Source organism: Hyperolius riggenbachi, chromosome 3, assembly GCF_040937935.1.
Source record: "Hyperolius riggenbachi isolate aHypRig1 chromosome 3, aHypRig1.pri, whole genome shotgun sequence".
In the NCBI taxonomy this organism is placed as follows: Eukaryota; Metazoa; Chordata; class Amphibia; order Anura; family Hyperoliidae; genus Hyperolius; species Hyperolius riggenbachi.
Window position 1 is genome coordinate 415361555 of NC_090648.1, and position 20669 is coordinate 415382223.

At 47.8% G+C, this 20669-nt stretch overlaps 2 protein-coding genes across 2 annotated transcripts in view; one reads left to right on the forward strand and one right to left on the reverse strand.

Moving 5' to 3' along the window:
• Positions 1-7346, reverse strand: part of FGF1 (fibroblast growth factor 1) — a 204726-nt gene extending 197380 nt beyond the window's left edge. The window contains exon 1 of the mRNA XM_068277511.1: positions 7139-7346. The gene's annotated coding sequence lies outside the window, so the exon portion shown is untranslated. The remainder of the gene's footprint in view (positions 1-7138) is intronic.
• The window catches only part of ARHGAP26 (Rho GTPase activating protein 26), a 1021369-nt gene that overhangs the window by 44945 nt on the left and 955755 nt on the right, over positions 1-20669 (forward strand). The gene's annotated exons all lie outside the window — the stretch shown is intronic.

Consider the following 20669-nt stretch of genomic DNA (forward strand, 5'->3'; position numbering starts at 1 on the left):
AACTAGGGCTCAGTTCTGGGAATCCATACATGGGCAGTGTATACTTTTCTCTATACGGTATGTCAACATTTGTTACTAAATATCTCACCTTCTACTCACACAGAAACCTACTTAAAGAGACTCTGAAGTTTACCTAAAATGAGGTTTTTATTTTAAAAACCTAATTACCATTATTGTCCGACCTAAAACGCTGAAAACCCCCTCGATCACACCAAACTCACGGGGATACAGGGCTGCAAAATCCACGACTTTCTTGGTCGTGGATTTTGCTGCCGCCTCTATGCACGTCAATCAATGCGTAGCTCTGTCTCTCCCCCGCCCCTCTCAGTGAAGGAAGACTGAGAGGGGCGGGGGAGAGGCGGCGATCCGGCACTGATTGACACACATAGAGGCAGAGCCACGCTGCCTCTATGCGGAAGTTGCCTGCATCTACCCCCGTGAGTTTGGGGTGATCGAGAGGGTTTTCAGCTGCGGGAATGCGGCGTTTTAGGTCGGACAATAATGCTAATGAGGTTTTTAAACTAAAAACCTCAGTTGAGGGAGACTTCAGAATCTCTTTAAAGCAGAACTGAAGATAATTTAAAAATAAAGAATTTCACTTGCCTGGGGCTTCTGCAATCCCCTTGCAGCCGTCCTGTCCTGTGTTGGTCCTCCATGATCTTTCGTTCTCCTGCCGCCAGTTACTTTCGGTTTCGCTGATGGGCCCCAGCTCCTGTGCGGCTCTGGCCCCACGTATCCTTAATGTTCCAGTCTGCAATCGCGCTATTTCAGACAGGAATGCATATAAAAGGATACGCTTGGCAGGCTGGCAGCCCCTCGACTTACAAGTCGAGTAACGAAGCTAGCTGGTGGTGGGGAGTGGAGGAACATTGAGGAGTGCCATGGGACGGACAGGATGGCTGCAAGGGGCTTGCAGAAGCCCCAGATAAGTGAAACTCTTTATTTTTAGATTATCTTCAGTACTGCTTTAAAGTGAACCTAAAGCCTGGAAAAAAAATGAGATTAACTCACCTGGGGCTTCCCTCAGCCCCCTGCAGCCGATCGGTGCCCTTGCAGCCCCGCTCTGATGCTCCAGGACCCGCCGGCGAACACTTACGGTTTGGCCGTCACCGGCCGACAAGGAGGCCGCAATAGCAGCATAGGGGGCGATATACAGGCTAGGAACGCGAAGAATCACTCGCGTTCCCATGCCTGTCGGCCGGTGACGGCCAAACCGGAAGTGTTCGCTGGCGGGTCCTGGAGCGTCAGAGCGGGGCAGCGAGGGCACCGATCGGCTGCAGGGGGCTGAGGGAAGCCCCAGGTGAGTTAATCTCATTTTTTTTTCCAGGCTTTAGGTTCACTTTAAAGAGTAACTGTCAGGCTGCAGAAGCTAATTTAAACCTCTATTCTCCTGTGTCAAACAGTTTAGAAGGAAGCCAAAAAGGCATTAGTGAAGATAAAAATCTCTCTTACCTTTGATGTGTGCTTATCAGCAAAGCTGTTATAGACCCAAGAGGACGCAAGCCGCATACTATACTGCAAAGCATTCTGGGGCCCTCCCCTCGGCTGCTAATGAGACGTTACAGCAGCTTGTAATCAGTCCAGCGCTTAGCACTGATAAATCTCCGGGCAGAGTACACTGCAGGAGTCAGCTATTGTTCCTAGCCACATGACTCATTAATATTCACTGCACACTGTGTTATTCAGTACGAGCTTTTCTGTGATCAGGAAGCAGGCAGGACATGACGACACATTTGACAGAAAAACATGGAGCCTGCCATGAGCTGTCAGGAGCATCTATCTCTGCATATACTATATACAAATTCTGTGAAATCCAAACGTTGACAGTGAAATGCATATGTAATGTAAGTACAGCCAATCTTTAGCTACTGATATATGTGTTTATTTTCTCTGAGACCTTATACCTAACAGCTCCTCTTTAAAGAGCTGGTCGTTAAAAAATGCTTCTATTTTTTCTAGTGTAAGCCTCAACTGGTTATTAGCAACTGTTCTTAAAGAGAACCTGAGGTGTATTTTTTAAATCTTAATAGGACACAGAGGCATGTTCTGTGCACACTGACATGCCTCTGTGTTCTTCTATTGCCACTGCCAGTCCCCCCGGGCTCTGCTGTCCCCACTTAAAAATAGCGCCAGGCTAGCGAGAATCTGCTTGTCGCTAGCCTTGTGTTTACCTGCATACTGTCGATCAGCATCGCTCCCTCCACTTCTCTATTGCAGGGCTCCCCCGCCTGTGTCCCCTTGAACCCCGCCTCCGTGAGCGTGTACCAATCGGAAACTGAGCTGCGGCCCAGGAAGTACTTCTTGGGTCGTGGCTTAGCTTCCGATTGGAGGAAGCTAGTAGGAGAGTACTTTAACTACTTTTGATATTTTTTTAAACTGTAGAAAGTTATTTTAGGCCAGAAACCCACTAGAAGCGATTTTCTGAGTGATACAGCACCTAACTTTCTTATGGCTGTAGGAAACGGCTTCTGTGTCAATTTAAGGTCACATACTATGCAATTACAACTGCAGCACAAATTCACAGGACCTGAAAACTCGATGTAACAGAGTTCCACACATTGCTATTCATGTAGCAGGGTGTAATGCCTGGCAGATCTCCTGCTTTCTTTTCAGCCGCCATGCCCCAATCTACCACCACCTTCTTCACCCTATGTGGCGCGTCCCTGCTTGAGCGGGAGGTGAAGAGCAACACCTGCCCGCCTTCGGCTACACCCAGGCCTTGGAGGTGCAAGGTATAGCAGCTGAGGGCAAGAAAGCCAGAGTACCACCAGACAAACAAGACTATGTAGCTGGGTGATGGAAGAGGCTACGCAGGTTGTCACAGGAGTAATGAACAAGGGAGAAAGATTGCCCAGAGAAACCACAGCTCTGGGCTTTCGATACTGCCACAAATAAACAAGACACTATGGTTGCTCCGTGCGATGCCGCACTGAGCCTCTGATCTGAGAAACAAGACAGACAGACAGACCGACTGTTAGCAAACAAGATACAATGGTTGCTCAGGGTGACCACCACCTTAGCCTCGGACTGAGTAACAAGACAGACCACAGCCAGACAGATGGAATGCTTACCAATCTAGTCCCTGCCCCAGTGATGGCAAACACTGACATAGACAAGACAAACAGGTAGGAGAGTAACTAATAGCAACTGCTGCTATAGTCACGTTCTCAGGAACAGAGCAGGCAAGATAACTACCAGTCACCAGCGTGGTGAAGGCAATCTCCAGCTAGCAGGGTGGTAAGACTCCACTGTACCCCCGTGGGTAGCCAGAATAGTTGCCCCCAGCATAGGTTAGATAGGTAGATGCCCCCAGTATAGGTTAGTTAGGTAGGTGCCTCCAATATAGGTAGCCAGTATAGTTGTTACCTGTATAGGCTAGCTAGGTAGGTAGGTGCCCCCAATACAGGTTAGATAAGTTAATGCTCCCACTATAGGTTAGATAGGTAGCTGCCCCCCAGTATAGGTTAGATAGGTAGGTGCCCCCCTGTATAGGTTAGATTAGGTAGCTGCCCCCTCAGTATAGGTTAGATTAGGTAGCTGCCCCCCGGGTTAGATAGGTAGCTGCCCCCCAGTATAGGTTAGATAGGTAGGTGCCCCCCAGGATATGTTAGATAGGTATGTGCCCCCCAGGATAGGTAGGTGCCCCCCAGGATAGGTTAGATAGGTAGGTGCCCCCCAGGATAGGTTAGATAGGTAGCTGCCCCAGTATAGGTTAGATTAGGTAGCTGCCCCCCAGTATAGGTTAGATTAGGTAGGTGCCCCCCAGGATAGGTTAGATAGGTATGTGTCCCCCAGGATAGGTTAGATAGGTAGGTGCCCCCCAGGATAGGTTAGATAGGTAGCTGCCCCAGTATAGGTTAGATTAGGTAGCTGCCCCCTCAGCATAGGTTAGATTAGGTAGCTGCCCCCTCAGTATAGGTTAGATTTGGTAGCTGCCCCCTCAGTATAGGTTAGATTTGGTAGCTGCCCCCTCAGTATAGGTTAGATTAGGTAGGTGCCCCCCAGGATAGGTTAGATAGGTAGCTGCCCCCCAGGATATGTTAGATAGGTAGGTGCCTCCCAGGATAGGTTAGATAAGTAGCTGCCCCCCAGTATAGGTTAGATAAGTAGGTGCCCCCCATGATGGAGGGGGGAGCCGCAGCCGCGGGGAGGGCAGCCTGACCTCTCCCTCCCTTCCACTCCCCGGGCCGCCCTCCGTGCGATCTCCCCTCGGACTGCAGAGTAATGCAGCAGGGAAGCGCTATAGAAAACTACTCACCTCCCTGGTTCCAATCACTGCTCTCTCGCCGCCAGTCTCATCTCTCCATAGAAGCTGATACACACACACGCTGCTTCTGGCTAAACAGGAAGCAGCGTGTGTGTGTGTGTGTGTATCAGCGTCTATGCAGAGAGAGGAGACTGGCGGCGAGAGAGCAGCGATTGGAACCAGGGAGGTGAGTAGTTTTCTATAGCGCTTCCCTGCTGCATTACTCTGCAGTCCGAGGGGAGATCGCACGGAGGGCGGCCCGGGGAGTGGAAGGGAGGGAGAGGTCCGGCTGCTCTCCCCACGGCTGCGGCTCCCCCCTACATCACAGCGCCCCCCTCCCAGCAGCACTCAGTGCGGCGGCATGGGCCGCACGGCCGTAGAAACGGCCCTGCACATTATAATACCCATCACTGCATATACCTACCTGTTGTTCACTTCAGTGCACCCATTTACCTATGTGAGCGCACACAGTGTCACTGTGCCTGTCCGGGATTGCCCCCAGAATGTTTGTTTGTTTATAAATATTTATGTATTTATTTTTTAATACATTTCCCTGTTTTTTTTTTTCTATTCCCCCCCCCTCCCTACCCCCGCCAGCCAATCAGCATGATGATGAAGCCTATGACAGCCAATCACTGTCAGGTTTCCCAGGGGGACAGCCGTGTCACACGGCGGTTTCATCTGCTAACAGTCTCCGCCGCTTGGAGGCTGAAGGCGGAGCGGACAATCTCCTGCAAAGTGAGCCCCAAGGACTTTACGCCAATCGTCATTAGGCGGTCCTGGGGCTGCGGTCAGCAATAGGTTAATAGCATAGGATCCTTTAACCTGTCCATTTTCAGATCTGTAAGAGGGGCAAAAAGTGTGACCAGATTGCCCACAAGGCAACCAAGGCAATCGCCTCAGGTTTTGCAAGGCCACTGCAGGCTTCCATTAGGCTTGTGGAGAAAATGCTGAGTGGCGAGCAGAGCATTCTGGTTGGGTAAGTAACTCCCCACCTGTCTAGTCAGTGTGTCCCTCTTTCCTACATTAGTCAGCATGGTTCCATCTCTATTTCTCAGGTATGTGACATCAATGTGTACATGATGCCAGTGGACAGCAGGAATGGATGTGATGCTGTTGGGGAGACTCTGCGTAGTGGTGGACACAACAATGGGCTCTATTCTCAATGAGTTACCGCATGAGTTAAATTAGGTAGTGATAAACACCGACCAAAATATCTCCATTTTCAAATTTACAATTTTTTTTACCTCATGCGGTAAAAGTGAGGTAAAAGTATGGTAATTACCTCAAATTTATCTCCAATTTGAGATTCTCAATTGAAAAGTTGGTGTTAATTAAGGATGTTTTTATCACCTACAAATGGTAGGTGATAATTATCACTTCTCTGTTTTTGGCCTTCAGGATGGAGCCTTTTGAGCTTTTTTTTGCTCGAGTTTATGTCAGTTTTACATAGCAGGCAGAAAAGACGAGTGTGTCTAATCTCAAGGCGCACTTTCAGACCTAGTACAGTCTTTTAGATGATTTAATAGATGCCGAGGAGGAAATTCATCTCTGCTCTAAAAGATAAGCAACAGCATAATTACCTTTAAAGAAAAAACATTGCTTTGTTACAGCTGATACAAATCCAGCAAACAATTTCCAGTGTATGTACTTCCTGCTTTCATGGAAGCAGACATAGGGTTAACATCCTGTGTTTACACATTAGCTGCTCTGCTGAGGCAGCCAGCTGGCACAGCTGAGAGCTCAAATTATAGTTGTGATTATTCACAGATGAGGGGGAATTAGACAGGCTAAATTATATACATACAGGGTGCATTTCTATATGTTTTCCTTCTGTCCTGTGCAAGAGTTGAGGTCCCACTGTAAATGTGACAGGCTTTCCTGGGTCGTCTCTGTATAATGGGTGGCAAGCATATGGGCTGCCCTACAGTGGTCAAACAAGCTTTATTTCCGTACATATTACTGACAGTTTTATCACCTGTTTTATCACCTGTTTTACCGCACTTTTATCAAACATTTATCACACTTGGTACATTTTTAGTGAATACTCACTTTTTTCACTATTTTTAGTGAATTATCACTGGAGGTAATTTTTCACCCAAAAAAGAGTTACCGCACATGGTTTTGTGAATAGAGCCCATTGTCTCGCATTGATTACTGGGTCAGAAGCCAATGAAATCTTCTCCTGACCGACTCACAAAGCTCTGCTGTTATAGCGATGACAGAGCGAGTGAGCTTCAGCTAAGGGAGATCAGTGCTAGCGGCAGGTCCATGTAGCGTGACGTCGGTAGGCCCCGTTTTTTGTACCAGCGGTCTCTGGTACTTAAGGGGCCAGAGACTGCTGGTACTGAAGTGGTTATATAATATTTTGGGATTCTTTGCAGTGCCCCCCAACCCAACCCCCCCCCCTCCCCCCTTTCATTTTGAATTTCCCAACGTTTTATTGTCTTCCTCGTATCACTTGAATTCTGCAATTACAAAAATGTTTCTCCCAATTTATACATTGTCAATTATTGCCTTTTAACATATGAACAATTATTGCCTTTTAATATATGAAAAATATCCAACTAAAAAAATGAAGTGCAAATTAATGTGTGCACAGCCCTGCAGGTAATTCTGAGGGAAGGTCTGCAGCAAAATAACCACTTTCAAATATCAGAAATGCTACAAAAGACTCCTGCCATAACAATAGTATGCGAAGACTAGTATAGGTCAAATAATATATATACATACACACACACTCTCTACACACTGTACCTGATATATACCAGTTTGCTATGCAGTTTACAAATCTGGCTTCACCCCTGTTGCTACGCTGCTTAAATGAGACTACCACAATGTTATAATTTGTATATCAACAGACTAGCTCTGAAATTACATGCAGCCACTTACCTTACGGCTTCAGGCTTCAGGCTCCCACTTTGTCTCTGGGTCCAAGTTTGGAAAAGTAATGCTATTGCTTTCTAAAGATACGATGCTCCTTAAAATGTGATGTAATTCAATTCCCAATTGCTTAAAGTTAATAACCTTGGGTGTGAGCTAGATCATTGTAATGTGTAGTCCTTCCCCTTAGCTGCAGTTTGTCATAGTTCCTATGAATCCACTCATCTGATATAAACAGAGGTTATTGAGAACTAAATATTTCCTGAAATAATGTGCAGTATGTAAGGCTCACTACAGCTTCAGTATATTTCCCCAGATCACTTGAGGAATGCTTGAGCCTGTCCAGGGGAATGTACCATTAGATATTCTATTCATGGGCAGTGAAGACTGTGGTGATCTGGGACTCTGGCATCGAGACAGAAGACAAAACAGAATGTGGACAATGATTTCTGCATTTGCCTTTTTCATAGTAGTAGCGGTGCTGCTATTTTTAGAGGCTGGAAATGAGCCGCAGAAGTGGTTCAAGGTTATTATATCAGATACGATTTCTTAAGTCAGCCTGTAGCACTGTCTGTAAATGAGTAAGGCTGAGCCACTACGATGCACTTTCCCTAACAAGTGATTAAAGAGAGAAAGTGGTTTCTGTTATTCAATGATTGTCTACTCTTTCTTTTTACAGAAACCACTGCATTCTGTCATTGCATATACCCATATTGTTACCATAGTTGTAAAAGATCTTCAGGGAAAAAGGAAATAGCTAGTTTTAGGCATTTCCCAATAAGTCTGCAAATCTGCTGCTTGAAACTATGGCATCATTATTATTCATCTTGGAGAAGGCTATAGCCAGAATTTCTCTTCTCTTTGTCTCATTTGTTCCTGCACAAAGAAGGAAGAAATATTTATTGCACATGTTACACATGCCAACTGCTTCACTGAGCTTAGTGCAAAGAGACATTCGTTCCTCAGGGAGCAGTGTTCCTATGTATCCATAGGGATGCTTGTTAGGCTTGGACTTCGTAAAGCCTAACGGCTCCCGTGACGTACCCTTGATGACGGTCGTCAGCTATGCCTCTTCCTGTCGGCGGGTTAAAGCGTGAGGTCACGCGACGTACATGGCGGCGCAAGCAAGAACGCGGTACTTTGCGCGGTATTATTAGGGATCTTCAAGATCCGATCCGTCGTGTAGGTTTGTCATCATTGGCACGACACTAGGCGATGTTTGCGATCGTGCGCCTGTCCCCACCCTGCGACGTCATTTGAAAATCGCCAGTCATAAGTGCCCTTTCTCACTAATTCAGAGCAGCAGACGCTTACCAATGTTACTGCATCTTCCATAGGCTTCTCATGTGTGTCACCATTGGGTCTTGTGCAGAGATGTCGCGAACCTCCGATTTTCGGTTTGCGAACCCCGTTCGCGAACCTTCGCGGAAGGTTCGGTTCGCTAAAAGTTCGCGAACCGCAATAGACTTCAATAGGGAGGCGAACTTTGAAAAATAGAAAAAATTATGCTGGCCACAAAAGTGATGGAAAAGATGTTTCAAGGGGTCTAACACCTGGAGGGGGGCATGGCGGAGTGGGATACATGCCCAAAGTCCCGGGTAAAAATCTGGATTTGATGCAAAGCAGCGTTTTAAGGGCAGAAATCACATTGAATGCTAAATTGCAGGCCTAAAGTGCTTTCAAACATCTTGCATGGGTATACATCAATCAGGGAGTGTAATTAGAGTTCTGCTTCACACTGACACACCAAACTCACTGTGTAACGCACCGCAAACCGCTGTTTGCATTGTGACGGCCGTGCTGGACTGGTGCGCAACATGGCCAGAGTGTAGGCCGTGGCGTTTTTCAAGCCCATATGATCGCCGGGCTGTGGTAGCTCAATGATAGAACAACAGTGACTGTCCAGCTGATCAAATTTGGTCTGACCACAATGAAGCAACGACCTTATTATCTTTTGTGTGCCACCCCCACCCGAGACACTCAAATAGCCGGCGGTCATTGCTTCATTGTGATACGCAAGCCCCTTCACCACGGCAAGGTAATGATCACAAAGGGGGATGGGCACATGTACATGCCTTTTGTTTTTTTGTTGCAGCCGCCCGCAGTGCAGGCAGAAAAATTAGGCAGGCATGTACACGCACCAGAAAAATTAGTGTAGCGGCCGCTGCTAGCAGCGGCCTTAAAAAATCAGGAATCCGCCTAGAGTCCTGGACCCTGTTGGTGGTGGCGGAGAAGGCAAGCGGCCTGCAGGCAGAGATGCTGTGTGTGGGGACTGACTTAGTCTTCGGTCGTGCAGTAGCCCTCCGTGATTTATTCCTCATTCATTTTGATAAAGATCAGGTACTGAACACTGTCGTGACTTAGAAAATGTGTATAGTACCTCAGCGCAAAAAGGGGTGTGGAACTTGCCCCGGGCTATGCAAGCCCACTCGAGATGTAAGCAGATGACAGTACAGTACCTTAATAGAGGTTACATCTAGCTGCCCAAATACTTGCTGTAATCCCGATCTCTGTATTTCAAGTAATCCCGATATCACAGCGGCGGGGGATAAGAGCTAGCTCGCTCTACCACTTCCTGTTTCCGGTCCGTCAAGCCCTACTGCCAGTAGGGTGCGTGCTGCACTGCAATGTAGTTCCGTGCGCGTGCACGTAATAAAACACGTAGACTCCTCTCCCGACTCGAGTTTCGGCTGTATGCCTTCCTCAGGGCAGACCCCCTGAGGAAGGCATACAGCCGAAACTCGAGTCGGGAGAGGAGTCTACGTGTTTTATTAGGTGCAATAAACAAGCTCTGCTTCTAGTAAGTGATTCCTAAGCGGTGGCCACTCATTTCGCTACTCTCTGCACTATATGTTGCCTATCTCTTTTTTAGGCTGTCCGGTGCGACTTTATTGGCGCACGGAACTACATTGCAGTGCAGCACGCACCCTACTGGCAGTAGGGCTTGACGGACCGGAAACAGGAAGTGGTAGAGCGAGCTAGCTCTTATCCCCCGCCGCTGTGATATCGGGATTACTTGAAATACAGAGATCGGGATTACAGCAAGTATTTGGGCAGCTAGATGTAACCTCTATTAAGGTACTGTACTGTCATCTGCTTACATCTCGAGTGGGCTTGCATAGCCCGGGGCAAGTTCCACACCCCTTTTTGCGCTGAGGTACTATACACATTTTCTCCTTCATCATTGGGTCTGAGCCGACCCCACCTCTAGCAGCAACACATTCATCCACACAAGCGCAAACTTTTTCCTTTTTTATCCCCTGACTGTCGTGACTTAGGCGACTTCTCTTCTCAGTAACTATGCCTCCAGCTGCACTAAAGGTGCTTTCTGACAGGACGCTTGCGGCAGGGCAAGAGAGAAGTTGTATGGCAAATTGGGACAGCTCTGGCCACAGGTCAAGCCTGCGCAACCAGTAGTCCAAGGGTTCATCGTCGCTTTTCGCAGTGTCTACATCCACACTCAAGGCCAGGTAGTCGACTACCTGCCGGTCCAGGCGTTGGTGGAGGGTGGATCCGGAAGGACTATGGCGAGGAGTTGGACTAAAGAACGTCCGCATGTCCGACATCACCCTGAGATCGCTGGAGCGTCCTGTCCTTGCCTGCGTGGACTTGGGAGGAGGAGGGTTACTGCCAGTGGTACCTTGATTGCGTTGTGCAGCCACATCACCCTTAAACGCATTGTAAAGCATCATCGACCGCTTGTTCTGCAACTGCTGCATCCTTTTCGCCTTGTGTTGAGTTGGTAACAGGTCCGCCACTTTGTGCCTGTACCGAGGGTCTAGTAGCTTGGCCACCCAGTACAGGTCATTCGCCTTGAGTTTTTTGATACAGGGGTCCCTCAACAGGCTGGACAACATGAAAGAGGACATCTGCACAAAGCTGGATGCAGACATACTCTCCATCTCCTCTTGCTCTTCCTCAGTGACGGGATGCAACTCCTCTTCCTCCCCCCAGCCACGAACAATACCACGGGAACGTGGAGCAGCAGAAGCCCCCTGTGACGGCTGCCGCGGTTGTTCTTCTTCCGCCGCCTCTTCCTCCTCCACAGAAACACCTTCCTCATCATCACCATCATCAGAGTCTGACTCCTCTCCTTCCCCACACGACTCCTCTTCTTCCTCCTCCCCCTCCTCCCCCCTCTGTGCTGCGCAGGTGTTGTGGGAACATCGGGTTCGGGTGTAAATGGCTCCCACGACTCCTGCTGCCGTAACTCTTCTCGTTCACGCTCCTCCACAGCTGTATCCACCACTCTACGCACGGCACGCTCCAGGAAGTAGACATAGGGGATCAAGTCGCTGATGGTGCCCTCATCGCGACTCTCCAGTTTGGTCACCTCCTCAAAGGGCTGCATGTTGGGCCACAACATCCCCATCCTCCCAGATTGTGTCCTTGTACTGTAATGATACAGGTACTGGGTGACGGCTTTCTCCTGGTCTAGCAGGCGAGAGAACATCAGCAGGGTGGAATTCCAGCGAGTCGGGCTATCGCAAATTAGGCGTCTCACCGGCAAGTTGTTTCTACGCTGAATGTCCGCAAAGCGTGCCATGGCCTTGTAAGAGCGCCTGAAATGCCCACACAACTTCCTGGCCTGCTTCAGGACGTCCTCTAAGCCTGGGTACTTGGACACAAATCTTTGCACTACCAGATTCAGCACATGTGCCATGCAGGGTATGTGAGTCAGCTTTCCCAAATTCAACGCAGCAATGAGATTGCTGCCCAGTGGCGTAGCTTAGGAACTGTTGGCCCCGATGCAAGTTTTACACTGGGGCCCCCCAAGCACTCTATACATAACAATTGGCGCTACGGTGGCATCAGCAGCTGACGTTGAAGGGCATGTTGGCTGGCTGGCCATAGCTGGCGATACATGGCGCCGGACACTGCCCCAGCTGTTTCGGAGGACGAGCTTCCTCTGCTTCTATCATGGAGTCGTCTCCTGCTACTCCTCTCTGACTCCCCCTCTGAACTGTCCCCCTGGTCATCTCCTCTACCGGGAACATATGTGGTATCCGTATAATCGTCGTCATAATCCTCCTGGCCAGCTTCGCTTTCCTCAGACACCTCCCTCAACTGCACCAACTTCAGGTGGTTCATCATCCCCCTCCTCACACGATACGTCCATACTATCGCCACCTAACTCAGACGTATGAGGTGGTGTACCTGTGCCTTCTTCTTGTTGTTGCAGTAGTGGCTGTGAATCAGTGATTTCACCACCACCACCACCAAATAACTCCTGCGAAGTGTCAAATGCAGCGGATGTGGTGCTTGTACTAGCGCTGGTGGCACTGGCTGCGGGAGATGAGGTCTTCTGTGTTAAATACTCAACCACGTCCTCACAATTTTGGGAAGTGATGGCACGTGCCTTCTTCTGAGCACTGTATTTTGGGACAGGTCCGCATGAAATCACAGCAACACCACCTCGCACAGACCTGCCGGTGCCTGGTGGCCTTCCTCTGGGTCTGCCTCTACCTCTTCCTCTACCTGGTTTGTCCATTTTGTCCATCTCGGGTGGATGCTAGGTATATGCAGTGAGGTGGGTTCACACAACACAACAGGTAGTAGGATGCAGTGAGCTGGGTTCACTGAACAGTAAAGGTACTTAGATGCAGTGAGGTGGGTTCACTCAACACAACAGGTAGTAGGATGCAGTGAGCTGGGCTCACTGAACAGTAAAGGTACTTAGATGCAGTGAGGTGAGTTCACTCAACACAACAGGTAGTAGGATGCAGTGAGCAGGGCTCACTGAACAGTAAAGGTACTTAGATGCAGTTAGGTGAGTTCACTCAACACAACAGGTAGTAGGATGCAGTGAGCTGGGCTCACTGAACAGTAAAGGTACTTAGATGCAGTGAGGTGAGTTCACTCAACACAAAGCTAGGTATATGCAGTGATGAGGTGGGTTAAGTAAACACAACAGGTACTGCAGTATATGCAGTACTGGGTAGTACAATGTGCAGCTCCCTGTCACACACACAGGTAGTCACTGAATGTGCTGGGCTGCTGGCAGTGGCACACACACTATCAATTGCAAGGCGGTGCATGCAACAAAAGTGTCAGTTTGACACACAGAAAAAAAAAGTACAAATCTATTAACCCTTCGCACAATCACATGCAAATGTTCAAACAATTGCATTCACAGATTCACTCATCCAGGCACAACTGTTATCCCTACAGCTAAATTAAAAGCCAGGGTTTTAGTTCACAGAAGAATGCATTCTTATGCTTAATCACCTATACTGCGCAGAAGTACCCAGGTAAACATAGGTGTCCTAACTCTGGCCCTGTAACATGCATAGTGCAGACATGCAAACACATTCATTGCATCAAACCTATCAATGGATTAGGAGCACACATCCTAACTTCCTCTCCTGGGAAAGACAGTGCATCTTACCAATCGCACAAGGGAGCTAATGTTATGTGTCCATGTGCACCATGCGCATACACCAGCATAAGCTGTCTGCATGCTGACAAACATACAGGGGAAGGGGGGAGTGCACCGAATTGGACCCTAGCCACAGGGGTCAATGATAAGAATAAACATACATATATCCAGGCACATCGCCTCTAGTTAGGACATTAAATAAATTATTAGGGAAAGGGAGGTGCTGAAGGGGGTGTGGCTAGAAAACAGCAAAAATCTATTAACCCTTCGCACACTCACATGCAAATGTTCAAACAATTGCATTCACAGATTCACTCATCCAGGCACAACTGTTATCCCTACAGCTAAATTAAAAGCCAGGGTTTTAGTTCACAGAAGAATGCATTCTTATGCTTAAACACCTATACTGCGCAGAAGTACCCAGGTAAACATAGGTGTCCTAACTCTGGCCCCGTAACATGCATAGTGCAGACATGCAAACACATTCATTGCATCAAACCTATCAATGGATTAGGAGCACACATTAGAAAAAAAAAAGTACAGGATGAGCTCTGAAAAGAGCTATTGAGGGGTGCTATAAAAGCAATAACAATCAGCCAGGAGCAAGATAAGCAGCCAAGAGCCTAACTAATCTGTCCTTAGAAGAACAAGTCTGCAGCAGCTGTCCCTACTCTGTCTCTAGCAGGCACACGAGTGAAGCTAATGGCCGCCGCAGCCTGCCTTATATAAGGGGGGGTGGGGCTCCAGGGCTTAGTGTAGCCTGAATGGCTACAATGTGCCTGCTGACTGTGATGCAGAGGGTCAAAGTTGACCCTCATAGTGCATTATTGGGGAGAATTGAACTTCCGCAAAAGTTCACCTGGTGTAGGCGAACGCGAACCCCCAAAGTTCGCCTGGAACCGTTTGCCGGCGAACCGTTCGCTACATCCCTAGTCTTGTGCACGTATCAAGAGCCATACGGAGAGGATACAGCAGAACAGTCGGCAGTGAAGAAGACTGACACCCGAAACTCTGGTAAGTGTCCTCCGCTGCGTCCGGTTGCTTAAACTCTAAAGCACCCAGAATTCAAGCAACCAGAATTTACACATCCAGCATTAAGCTTGTGCTAGATAACCAAGACCCTATTGTACTTGGATCCAGTGGTTGGATGTAGTAGACAGCTAGGGAGACTTCAGATCTCTTCAAGGTGCAGAATCAGCAATTACAACTGTATACTTGACCATGACCAGGGAGCTGTTTGGAGTTGATTTGTCCATTTATTAGTACACTTGTCCTTAAAGAGAACCCGAGGTGGGTTTGAAGAATATTATCTGCATACAGAGGCTGGATCTGCCTATACAGCCCAGCCTCTGTTGCTATCCCAAACCCCCCTAAGGTCCCCCTGCACTCTGCAATCCCTCATAAATCACAGCCACGCTGCTGACAAACAGCTTGTCAGAGCTGGCTGTGTTTATCTCTATAGTGTCAGTCTGCTGCTCTCCCCGCCTCCTGCAGAATTCCAGTCCCCGCCTGCATCCCTTCCCTCCCTGCTGATTGGAGGGAAGGGACGGGGGCAGGGACCGGAGCTATGCAGGAGGCGGGGGAGCAGCTAAGACTGACACTACAGATGTAAACACAGCCTCACAGCATGGCTGTGATTTATGAGGGATTGCAGAGTGCAGGGGGACCTTAGTGGGGTTTGGGATAGCAACAGAGGCTGGGCTGTATAGGCAGATCCAGCCTCTGTATGCAGATAACATTCTTTAAACACACCTCGGATTCTCTTTAAAGCAGACCCCATTTCATGTTCTGTAAAAGGGGACAAATCTAAGCTTTAAGGCTGAGGATAATCATTACAACTGACTGCTGTAAGTGGTTTGGAGTCTGGATTTGTGGACTGTGACCACTGTAGCCTGTGACAGTTTAGGTATAAATCGCCATTAATGCAATTCATTTCTTTTAATGTATTCTGCTATTAATGACCTGCCTTTGTCCCAGTTTTCAGGGGTTTACATTTTGTTTGAATCTTGTACAGATGCAGCAGAGAGATATCAGGACTTCTACTGTTTCACTATGCGTTTTAGGTATTTTTCTTAATAGATTGTCACATGACATCCAGCCATACCTATATGAGTGGCACTGAAAAGTGTTAGAAAGCCCCTCCTCCTAATCACAACTCCCAATGACTCTCCTGGTATCCCTAATAGCATATACATTGGAGGCTCGGTTCACACTTGAGCGGATGCAAACGGGCATGGTAAGCACATCCAGTAAGCGGATGGGCGCTTAGGTACTCAGCCCAGCAGTAGGCAGGAGCATGAGACTCTCCATAGGATCAAACAGACCAATTCTCCCTAGCAACAGGTAGAATTTTTATCAGTTCACCATGAACCCATGAAAATTCTTCCTAATGCTGAGGCTTCCTATTGGTCTTTTGCAGCCCAATGAGATCCACATGCTTCCCGATACCGGCCACTGGGCTGTGTACAGGGAGCGAGCGGTGGCGATCAGTAGCGGGACACGTGGTCCAGCTGTAGTCCACTGTGCTCCTTCGGTAGCCAGGGGCAGATGAGTTACCCCCATAGGCTATATGGGGGAATTCATCCGCCTGCCCAGGATTATCGTGGACTGTTCAGAAGTGCAGCCCGCTTACCACAGCAGATCTCACGGATCTGTTGCAGATTGACAAGTGTGAACGGCTCCTATTTATAAAACTGGAACCATTCACTGTTAGTTTAACAATGAGCGTAGAAGACAAAAAAAAGTCCATTCTCCGCTCAAGTGGGAACACAGCCTCAATCAGGCAAGTCAACACCGATTTGTTCGAAGGTCTGAAAATCAGATAACAGAACAGATTTCCTTCAAGGTGTGAATAGCAAATTGTGTAATGTGACAAGGCTTTTCTCGTTCCATCCAGTAACATGACCCATTATCATTACTGGATCCTTTGCCAACTTGTATATCAGATAACAGAACGCATAGTTTCTTTGTAGTGTTTTCATATGTAAATCTTTTTTACAAGTTTACTCATAAACACAAACTTTTTTTTTTTAAAACTGATCATCTTAGAGTTTGTGAGTCAAATGACCCTCTGTAATTTCAACCCTACTCAGAATGCATCATTTTATTCAATTTCTGTACTGCAGTGATTCTTGTACACAGACAGACTTACTCAGCCATGACTGGTCACCACATAAAAACTCAACCATGACTGCAAAGGATCCCGGTATCAAGCAGCTATTTCAGGATAATTAATGGTTGCTGTTGTTGTATACTATATATATAAATAGTAAAGGCAGACACAATACAATAAACAATTTAAAGTTGCAGCAAAGCATTTCATCAAAATGTCTTTGTTACTATGTTCACGTAAACTGCCATTAAAAAATTTAAAAGCAATATTAATTAACTCGCTCAAACCAGGTATCACCTGACATATGTTGGCTGCCAAAACGTCTATTGACAAATTAAAAGGGGACAGCAAATGCACATTGCATCTGCTTGCCAGAATGTGCAGGGTCTTAAACTAACTTATTGTTATGCCCTAAGGGCATACGACAATTAAGGGTGCCTGGAAATTTGGGCGTGTAGTTAGGGCCGATATTAAAATATTGTTATTAAATACCGATATTTTACTATAAAAACGTAAAATATCGATTTATATCCCAATATTTTACTATAGCCAAACTTAACCCTACTCTCACACAGAACCCTCTTCCCACCCTAACCACCTGTACCAGCCAAATGCCTAAATCTAACCCCCACCACCCACACTATCTACCTAATGCCTAAAACCAATCCCTCCACGCACACATAGTACCTGCCTAATGCCTAAAACGAACCAACCCGCACACATTAGCTGCCTAAAACTAACCCCCACCACCCACACACACTATCTTCCTAATGCCTAAAACCAATCCGCCCACCCGCACACAGTACCTGCCTAATGCCTAAAACTAACCCCCCACCCGCACACCGTACCTGCCTAATGCCTAAAACTAACCAACTCGCACACATTACCTCCCTAAAACTAACCCCCACCTGCACACATTACCTACCTAATCCCTAAAACTAGCCCCCTACCACCACCTGCACAAACTACCTGTAACACCACCACCACCGCCCCCCCCTTTTTTGCCGTGGTGTGGTGCAAAAAAGTAAACAAAAACGTTAAAAATCAGGCGCCGCAGAATAGCGACATTTGGGCGCCCACAATGCCCTGTATCGGGCGACAAAATTTCCGCTCTGGTGCCCAAGGACCACTATCTTGTATTGGCATCTATGGCAGCGCCCATTTGGTCCACTTGCTGAATGAGCACTTTTTCCTGCCACGACCCTAAGCACTCTAACTGCCTAGAAGCATAGCAGCTGCACCCGGGACGGGGGGGGGGGGCGGGGAGCTGAAAACCGCACACAACCCAGACCCAACTGTGGCCACCACCTGGGAAGACCATCCGAGCTGCTTCTTCCACCCCCCTTCCCCCAAGAAAAGATTTCCTACTGTTTTGTTAGCTGCAACCAGCTGCAAGAGTAGGCAAAATGCATGACCTAGGAGCGACATTACCAAATGAGAAGGGGGGTGCAGACAGGCCCCCCAGCACCGGATGAGCTACCTACACCCCAGTCCCTACCCCCTCCCTCCCCCGACCCCAACCGGCAAGAAGGAAGAGCTTCTAAACTGTATTTGAAAGTAAGTGTGTGTGTCCTCAAACCAGGTGTCACCTGGCGTTTATGCTCCCTGCCAAAATGTCTATTGACTAATTAAAAGGGCACAGCAAATGCATATTGCATGTGCTTGCCGGAATGTGCAGGGTCTTAAAATAACTCACTGCTATGCCCTACAGGAACTTTGCATCTCAACAGAGACCCTGCTTGTAGGACTTCCATGCCCCCAACATATGGGGGCAGCGCTGACAGTACCCCAAACACCCACTGCCCAGAGGGGGGGAGCAGAGAACTACAGACAGCCCGCCCCTGACATGGCCACCACCCAGGGCAGACTGTCTGCATTGCTCCCCCCCCCCCCCCCCCCCCAGAGGTAAGCTTTTCTACCTTACTGCGAATTGCAACCAACTGCAAGAGTATGCAAAAAGCATGACCTGAGAGCGATGTCACCAAATTACTCAATGCAGACACAGACCATTTATGTCGCACTTTTCTGCTGGCGGACTCAAAGCGCCAGAGCTGCAGCCACTAGGGCGCGCTCTATAGGCAGTAGCAGTGTTATGAAGACTTGCCCATGGTCTCCTACTGAATAGGTGCTGGCTTACTGAACAGGCAGAGCAGAGATTCGAACCCAGGTCTCCTGTGTCAGAGGCAGAGTCCTTAATCATTCCACTAGACATTAGTAGACATTAGGCAGCCAGTCAGGTGATACCTGGTTTGAGCACACACCTCTTTTTTCTTTTGAACGCAGTTCAGCAGCTCTTGTAGAGGAAAGTAGTTTATTGTTGTTAATTACCTTAAAGAGAACCTTAACTGAGAGTGATATGGATGTTTCCTTTAAGGCTATGTTTCCACTAGCCGCTGCACACGGCTACAAGACGTGCGGTGTCACCTCTTGGTCTGCGGGTATGGGATTTGCTGTCTTCCGCATGGAAACAGATGGCAATGTCGGCTGAATCGCTAGGGCAAGCGATTCGGTCGGCATCACCATTATTTCCTATGGCAGAGTTTCCCCGTGCGATTTGCCTGTGGGGAAACTCTGCAAATTCAGCCCCGTTTCCGCACTAGTGGAAACGGGCCCTTAAACAATAGTAGTTGCTTGTCAGTCCTGCTGTTCTCTTTGGCTGCAGAAGTGACTGAATCACACACCTGAAACAAGCATCTGGCTGCAATCTGACTGTCTTTGTACTACTGCTTTTAATCCAATGTGATCAATAAAGAAGCTATAACTACATTGGTGGTGCCTTCTCAACTTGAATTCTGAGTGTGACAGCTTCAGTGGTGTGGAACGCTGTTTGCCTGGGCACATCTTACCCTGTTTATGGGTGCTGTCGCACCCTTTTCTACAGTCTTCTGGTTACATTGATTGAATATTTCTGTGGGCCGCCCACACACATTGCCAGCTGCCATCCATCTGGTATGAAAAAGGGCTCTGGGGGGAGGTTCTTTGCTGCCCCTTTCTTCCAGACCTCCCCATACTATGAACAATGTGGACTGGTAAGGCTCAGGTTGCGGAGCCCCACGTGGTCCTTGCTCCGTTTTTTGGGCTATATCAGCCTGCATAGGTGATGAGAAGTTAAAGAGGCTTGTTGATTTTCATGAAATGTTTAAAGGACCTCTGTTGTGAAAATCTTAATTTTAAATACATACATGTAAACATATACAAATAAGAAGTACGAGTAAAATGAGCCATAAATTACTTTTCTTCTTTGTTGCTGTCACTTACAGTAAGTAGTAGAAATCTGACCTTACCGACCATTTTGGACCAGCCCATATTCTCATGGGGGGTTCTCAGGTCAGGGATTTCTTTATTTTTAAAGCACTTAGTGAATGTCAGTTGCTCCATCCAACTGCCAAATAAGTGTCTAGCGAGCAGGGAGGCTGGCCAGCATCATTGTATAAATCTTTTTCAGCGAATGTCTATATAAAGAATAAAGGTCATGCTGAGAATCCCACTTGAAGAGATGGACTAGTCCAAAACCTGTCGGTGATGTCAGATTTCTACTACCTACTGTAAGTGACAACAACATAGGAGAAAAGTAATTTATGGCTTATTTTACTCTGGAAGAAACGTACTTGTTTTAAATTTTAAGATTTTTTGCAACATTTCCTCTTTAATGTGTTTAGAGAGCTCAGAACACGTTTAACCACTTTACCCCCGCGCGTACGTATTTCTCCGCCCCTTTTTCCATCCTTTAACAACCAGGGACGGAGAAATACGTACTTTCCGCGTTCCCGACGCTGTCCGCGCTCCCGCTCGTAAACACGCCGCCCGCCGCTAGTAAACACGCCGCCGCCCGCTCGCCCAGAGATCAATGAACGGGAAAATCCATTCCAGTTCGTTGATCTAAGCCCCGCAATGATCCGCTGCTCTCCTATGGGCAGCACGATCATTGTGAGAAAAAACTCACGTGTCCAGCCTCATTATACTTCCTCCAAGCATCCGGAAGCTTGGAGGTCGCATTAAAACAAAAAGTTACTGTGGCCATCTTGTGGCCAAATAGTAAACTACACCCT